General features: G+C 38.8%; 1 long non-coding RNA gene across 1 annotated transcript; it reads right to left on the reverse strand.

The window, feature by feature from the left end:
• Window positions 1-5,002: 5,002 nt before the first annotated feature.
• LOC112846093 (uncharacterized) lies at window positions 5,003-5,646 on the reverse strand. The gene is made up of 3 exons (XR_003218920.1): window positions 5,521-5,646; window positions 5,137-5,397; window positions 5,003-5,057 (listed from the first exon to the last, which is right to left on the reverse strand). It is a non-coding gene; the product is annotated as an uncharacterized LOC112846093 (long non-coding RNA).
• Window positions 5,647-6,121: the final 475 nt, after the last annotated feature.

Consider the following 6,121-nt stretch of genomic DNA (forward strand, 5'->3'; position numbering starts at 1 on the left):
TTCGTGTAATCAAGATGAGAGACCACGGCTATAAAAGCGAAGGTGGATTTGGGAAGTCTGTCGCAGCCATGTCCTGTCCGTTTGTACGCGAGCAAGGAAGGTGCAAGATTGATAAGGAGAGTTTACAGAATTTAGCGTATATTGCGGGATAGACAGGATCCTTTAGCTCAGCGCGACAGTGTGCTCATAGAGAGATATCGATTTTCCCGTGAGGGTATTATTTACTTAACACTCTCTCTCTCACACTCTCTCTCTCTCCCTATATATATATATATATATATATATATATATATATATATATATATATATATATATATATATATATATATATATCTCCCGACTTACTGTGCATGCTTCAGTCACCCCTTGCATGGGAACAGGTAAAAGTGATGGAGTGTTATGTCAAACTACACACAAAAAACCCACAATGTCAATAAATGTCACAGTACAAAAAGCCGGGGTGTGACGAGGGGGTGCAGGACCACCACCTGTCTTTATTTGCTCTGCCCTTTTCTTGGTTGCTGTTATAAACAAACAAACAGATTATTCCAGGGTCTCTTTTCAAGAGACTAAAAGCAATATAAGTGATAAATATTACCATTCTGTAGAATATTCTTATATTTCACTTTTACTTGTTCCCATGTTCTAGTGGGTCCTGTTGTGGCTCTAATGTGAAAGAGGATATGATGTAATATAATATAATGTGGTATAATATAATATCACATGATATAATGTAATATCATGGATCACTTACGAGTTTAATTTGTCAGCAACTTTCTGCCAGCCCTCTCTCCTTGCTTTTGCAGCCTTTGCAGTGTTCCCTTGCGTTTTAATTAAACTCTGAAACTCCTGATATCCCTCAATAAAGAGTTCTTGCTCTGCTGCCGTCAAATACTGAGCGCGCTCCTTCGACATCTTCGCCGACCAATCACAGGGTTGCCGATCAATGTTTCTACTATCGATGCGTAGCCCCTTTTAAGCCACCCAGTGATCTCAGATTACTTCATCCAGCTGTACTAATCGTCAACAACAGGTGTGTTCGGAGAACCGGATTAGCGAGCTCAAAGTTAGCGCGATGATTTGATCTTGGATGTAGTAAGTGAGGTACGAAGAACGGACCCCTGGTCACTACCATTGGAACAACAGCACTGTTACTCTGGCCATGAAACATATAGTTATATTATCACTGTTTTAAGAGTATATGTAAAACTCCACTTAAAGTAGGATGTGTTTTTTGAATCACATGAGCCTCAATAATAAAAAATAAACAAAAAACGCATAAAAAATCTTGAACATATGAATGTCCTCTGGTCTGAGGTGCTGGGGGGACCAGTTAGAGACCAGCAGCTGGACATCAGTGGTTGGACTGGTGGACTACTTCAGTGAAGAGTAGACGACGTCTGGCTCTGGTTTAAACTCTGAACACAAACACACACAGTTCAAACAACAGGAAACATGATTACAAGCTTTGTAGTTCAATCAAGACCTCCAATCTCCACCTCTCTGCATCACACACAGTCCCAGTTCAGACTTCACTGGGAACCAGCTCAGATACAAATCACTCACGCTTCCATACTGCTCACATAAAACATAGATAAAATTATCAAAACTCAAACCTGAAACCACAGATCTGTTTGATGATCCACTGGATTAAATGACATTAAAAAAACAAATATTTTCTGCTTCGAGCTTCATTCCCTCTCTCTGTGTGTTAACCGGGTGGGTGAGCAGTGAAAGGATACGTGGGTGTTTGAAGTTTGCAACATTGGCTCTTTGCAAGCATCACCACAGAAAGCATGCTAACAGAAAGCTGGTCAAGAACCCAGAATAAGAACCCCGATGTAACCCAAGTTTTTTGGGGTTTTTTTGTAAGTTTAGTGGTGATTATATTACAGTACATTTTATGGTCATGTTGTGGAGAATCTCTAAAGTAATGTAACGAATACCGAAACTAATTACTCTCACTGTGAAGTTATTAAGTACCTACTGCATGAATTTTAAGTAATTAGTATTGTAAATATATTACGTTCTTTGAGTAATGACCACACCACTGCACATAACATATGCACAATCTCTACATTTAAAGTTGATGTCTTCTGCTTTCTGTGGTACACAGTAAAGTTAGAACAGGAAGCAAGCAAAAGCAAAATAGTTCCACACACAAGCGGTATTTAATTTAATGTAATTTAATTTAATTTAATTTAATTTAATTTAATTTAATTTAATTTAATTTAATTTACTTTTATTTGATTTGATTTGATTTGATTTGATTTAATTTAATTTTTGCCTACATTTAAATGGAAAACTGACAGCTTGCAGTTCTGTTTCAACAAGATAATCTGTCTTACATCCTTTTGCTCATAAACTTTAAAGGAATAGTTTAGTTTCAGAGAAAGTTTCTTTCTGATAAAGATTAGAAGTGTGACATCTTGATCTCAATTCATGATTAGTTTACTTTAGGATTAAGACTAAAACAGGGTGAGCAGCTCAGTTGGCTGTGTCCGAAGTTAATGAAAAAGAGCAGCTGTACCTCTGGTCCTCTTAGATGTGATGACTTCTGTTCTCACTGCTGAGTAAACTGCAGTTGAATCACTTTCTGCACAATGAAAAACACAGAAATAATTGCATGCACAGTGGTAACAGTATTGTTTTATTATTACACTACAGCTGTGACGGCACATTTTTATTTTGGTTTATGCAGAGATTAAATGAAAACTTTTATGAAGAGCAGCAGATTTTCACTGTTCTTTTCTCCACTTTTTACCACCTCTGCTGAAAAACATTTGAGCAAATAGAACTGGTGGGTGTTTCTGTGAAAACCCAGACTGAGACACTTCACCACAGAGCACAAAGCAAACGTCTTCTCACAATATAAACACTACTTAGCCAAAACAGGTGAGAGGTCTCATCACCCTCGGACTGCAGTTAACTGGTGTCAACAACAGGAAGTTGCTTCTGTGGTTTTTATATGCAGAAAGAAGTCAAAATAATTTATTGACTTAGGTTCACTAGGTTAAGTCTGATCAGTTTATAACTATGCATTTCATAGTGACAATAAATTATTCCTACTAACAACTTGTTTACATAAGTCCCTCAGGACCTTAGTGTACAGGACCACAGACGTTCTTGTACACTATCCCAGCCACTTGATTGTGCCGTTCAGTAAATGCGGTCCCAGGTTGCATGTTGTATTCTGTGATTATGTGCTGCATAGTCTCAAGGACACAAGTTTACAACTTGTGTCCTAAATGCTGTAGTGGACTTCCATGTGGAGACCTCCACATGCATTGTGTTAAATTTTTGCATCTTGACATCAGTGACATCTATCTCCTCCAGCAGACAGCTTGTCATTCCAGCTAGGTATCCAGTAACTGGTATTATGTTTGTATTGAATGATGAGATCTTATTCCTAGCACTCATTTGGCTTCCCAGCACCTGTTTTGCCTTCTGGAGGTATTTGGCTGTGCCTGACCTTCTTGCATCATTATCAGTGGTTCCCATTGGGCTATGGGTTACCTAGTTACGTGTAGCTATTGTGTATGTCCAATAACATACCTTCTAAGATTGTTTCTCTACTCTTGCATTTTTATCCATGTTCAGCCTTAGTGATGAGCTTTCTTAAGGTATTGAACCCTACGCAGAACAAGGACAGTGCATTGCCTTGGTACATTCTGCCTTAGTGTTAGCCTCCAGTGTTGTTTTGCACAGTCTCATTGAGTTACTGAAAATTACTAGAGCATAATGTGTCTTAGTTGGGTTGCTTAGTTGGTTGGTGGACACTCCCCGAGAGGAGTGTCCACGTTTCTCAAGGTTCTGGGTGTTCTTCTGATTTTAGATGACATGAATTTTCTTAAACAGCCAAGTAAATCACCCGATCTCAGTAAAACTGAACAAATTGGAAACAACTGCCTTTTGTATCAATGGTTAATCTATTTATTGTATTAAAATGTTGTAATTAATGGTATTACATTTTCTCAACAAGGTGTAGGAGGACAACCATAGGTATGTGCCCACTGTCAAAGGGCGGTCACTAATGGTAAGTCACTAATGATCTAAGAAGATCATTAGTGACTTAGAATTATATTATTAGGTCATTTATTCAGGAACTTTCAAGACTTGTTTTCTAAAGAACAAAAATATATCAATATTGAAATGTGAATAAAACTTTTCCTAAATTGTTCTAATTTTATTAAAATGGACACAAATCGGACCGTGTAACTCCACCTCATGTTTCGTAAAAAACACAAAAAGAAAGCAAAAAAAGTATTCCTAGTGTGTTTAGTTGGATGTTTTTCACCATTTGATATGTTGCTGTCCATGATGTCCTTTGTGACATTGTCTTTCCTACTTTTTCTCTTGCTCTACTGAACAATTCAGAGCAATTGTTATAATTGAGTCGAAATTGAAATGTAGGTGAAGAAAACTCTTTTGAAAAGTTTCTGTATTTAAATATTTACCTATTGTTAGACATTAAAGAACATTAATATATTTAGCCATAATAAATGCATAGATTATTCAGCAAAACAAAATCACACGTGAAAGATCAGGAAGTCTGAGTCTCACCTTCAGGTTTCCTGTGAACACATCGTCTCACCAGCAGAACCAGTAACACCAGTAGAACCACAACACACACTGATCCAACACATGACAACACAGAGAGAACAGGAGGAGAGGTGGATGTAGGTGGAGGTGTGGATGTAGGTGGAGGTGTGGTGGTGTGTTTGTCTAAAATAAAGCAAACACAGTCATTAAGTTGTCGTCACATTGTGAATGTTGAAAGCTGCAGAAACACAGACAGGTGAGTGTGTCACCTGTGACAGTGATCCAGCTGGATGGAGACTCTCCATGACCGCTGATGTCACACTTGTAGAGGCCTTCATCAGACCTGGAAACATGCTGGATGGTCATGTGACCTGTAGGCTGCTTCCTGATGAGGGAGCCATCTTTATAGAAAGCAGCTGGGAGGTTGGAGGGAGTGGTCTTTGTTTTACAGAGCAGAGTGACGTCATCTCCCTCCATCACAGGGAGGACAGGACTCTGCAGGATCACTGATCCACCTCAACACAGAGACAAACTACAGCATTTCATCCATTTACACACAGCTTCATCAACACTAACTCCACACACTCAGCTTACCAGTGACTGTCAGGTTAACCATGTTACTGATGGGACCCTCTCTGGACTCACACCAGTAAACTCCACTGTCCAACTGGACGATACTTCTTGTGGTACAAGAAGAACCAGTTAATTGCCCCCACTCCTCACACTCAGCTCTGGTGTCTGTGCTTGTGTTTCTCCTCAGAGTCCATCCAGCAGAGCTGTCATCTTCCTCACAGCTCAGAGATACAGAGTCATATTCAAAGAACTGAGAGCTGCTGGGACTCACAGTCAGACGAGCTGTGAGGGTTAAAATGAAAAACTGATGATCTGTTATACTTTACATTGTGAAACATGAACCCTATCAGGTCATATCAGTGAGCATTTCTCAGGTTTAAACTGTGACAGAAGAAGGTTACTGACCTTGGTTTGTTGTGCAGCTCAGCAGTGAGATCAGAACTAAAGAGAAATGACACTCAGGTTGATTTGAGGTGAACATAAAGAACAACTCCACACAAACAGCTGACAAACAAACTCGTCTCTCTGATATATCTGCTCATTTTCACTTTGATTCCAGCAACATGTTTCAATAAAGATTGGCAAACAAAAGACTGAAAATGCGTATACTGTTTAAAAATGTGTTGGGCATGATCAGAGCTATACTGACAAATATACAAATATTCAGACAGTTTTGACTCGTCATACTTCTCTACCCAGGTTTTAGCTGGTTAGATATCTTCAACTTGCTCTTGAAGATATCATTGTGATTTTATAATCTGATTTTGAGCATAAACAAAACATGCACTACTTTTAAATGCCACTGTAACTTGAATTCAGCCTGATTTGTTTTTCATGTCTTCTCCTCCATCATCAGTTATCAGGAGAGCAGACAGTCAAAGTACAAGAATTCAAACAAACACAGAGATTCTACTTACAGAGCAGACACAGCACAGATGTTTCCTTCATCGTCCTTCTCACTCATTTGAGCTTTTTTTCATTTCTCTCACTGACACCAAGTAAAGCC

Source organism: Oreochromis niloticus, linkage group LG3, assembly GCF_001858045.2.
Source record: "Oreochromis niloticus isolate F11D_XX linkage group LG3, O_niloticus_UMD_NMBU, whole genome shotgun sequence".
In the NCBI taxonomy this organism is placed as follows: Eukaryota; Metazoa; Chordata; class Actinopteri; order Cichliformes; family Cichlidae; genus Oreochromis; species Oreochromis niloticus.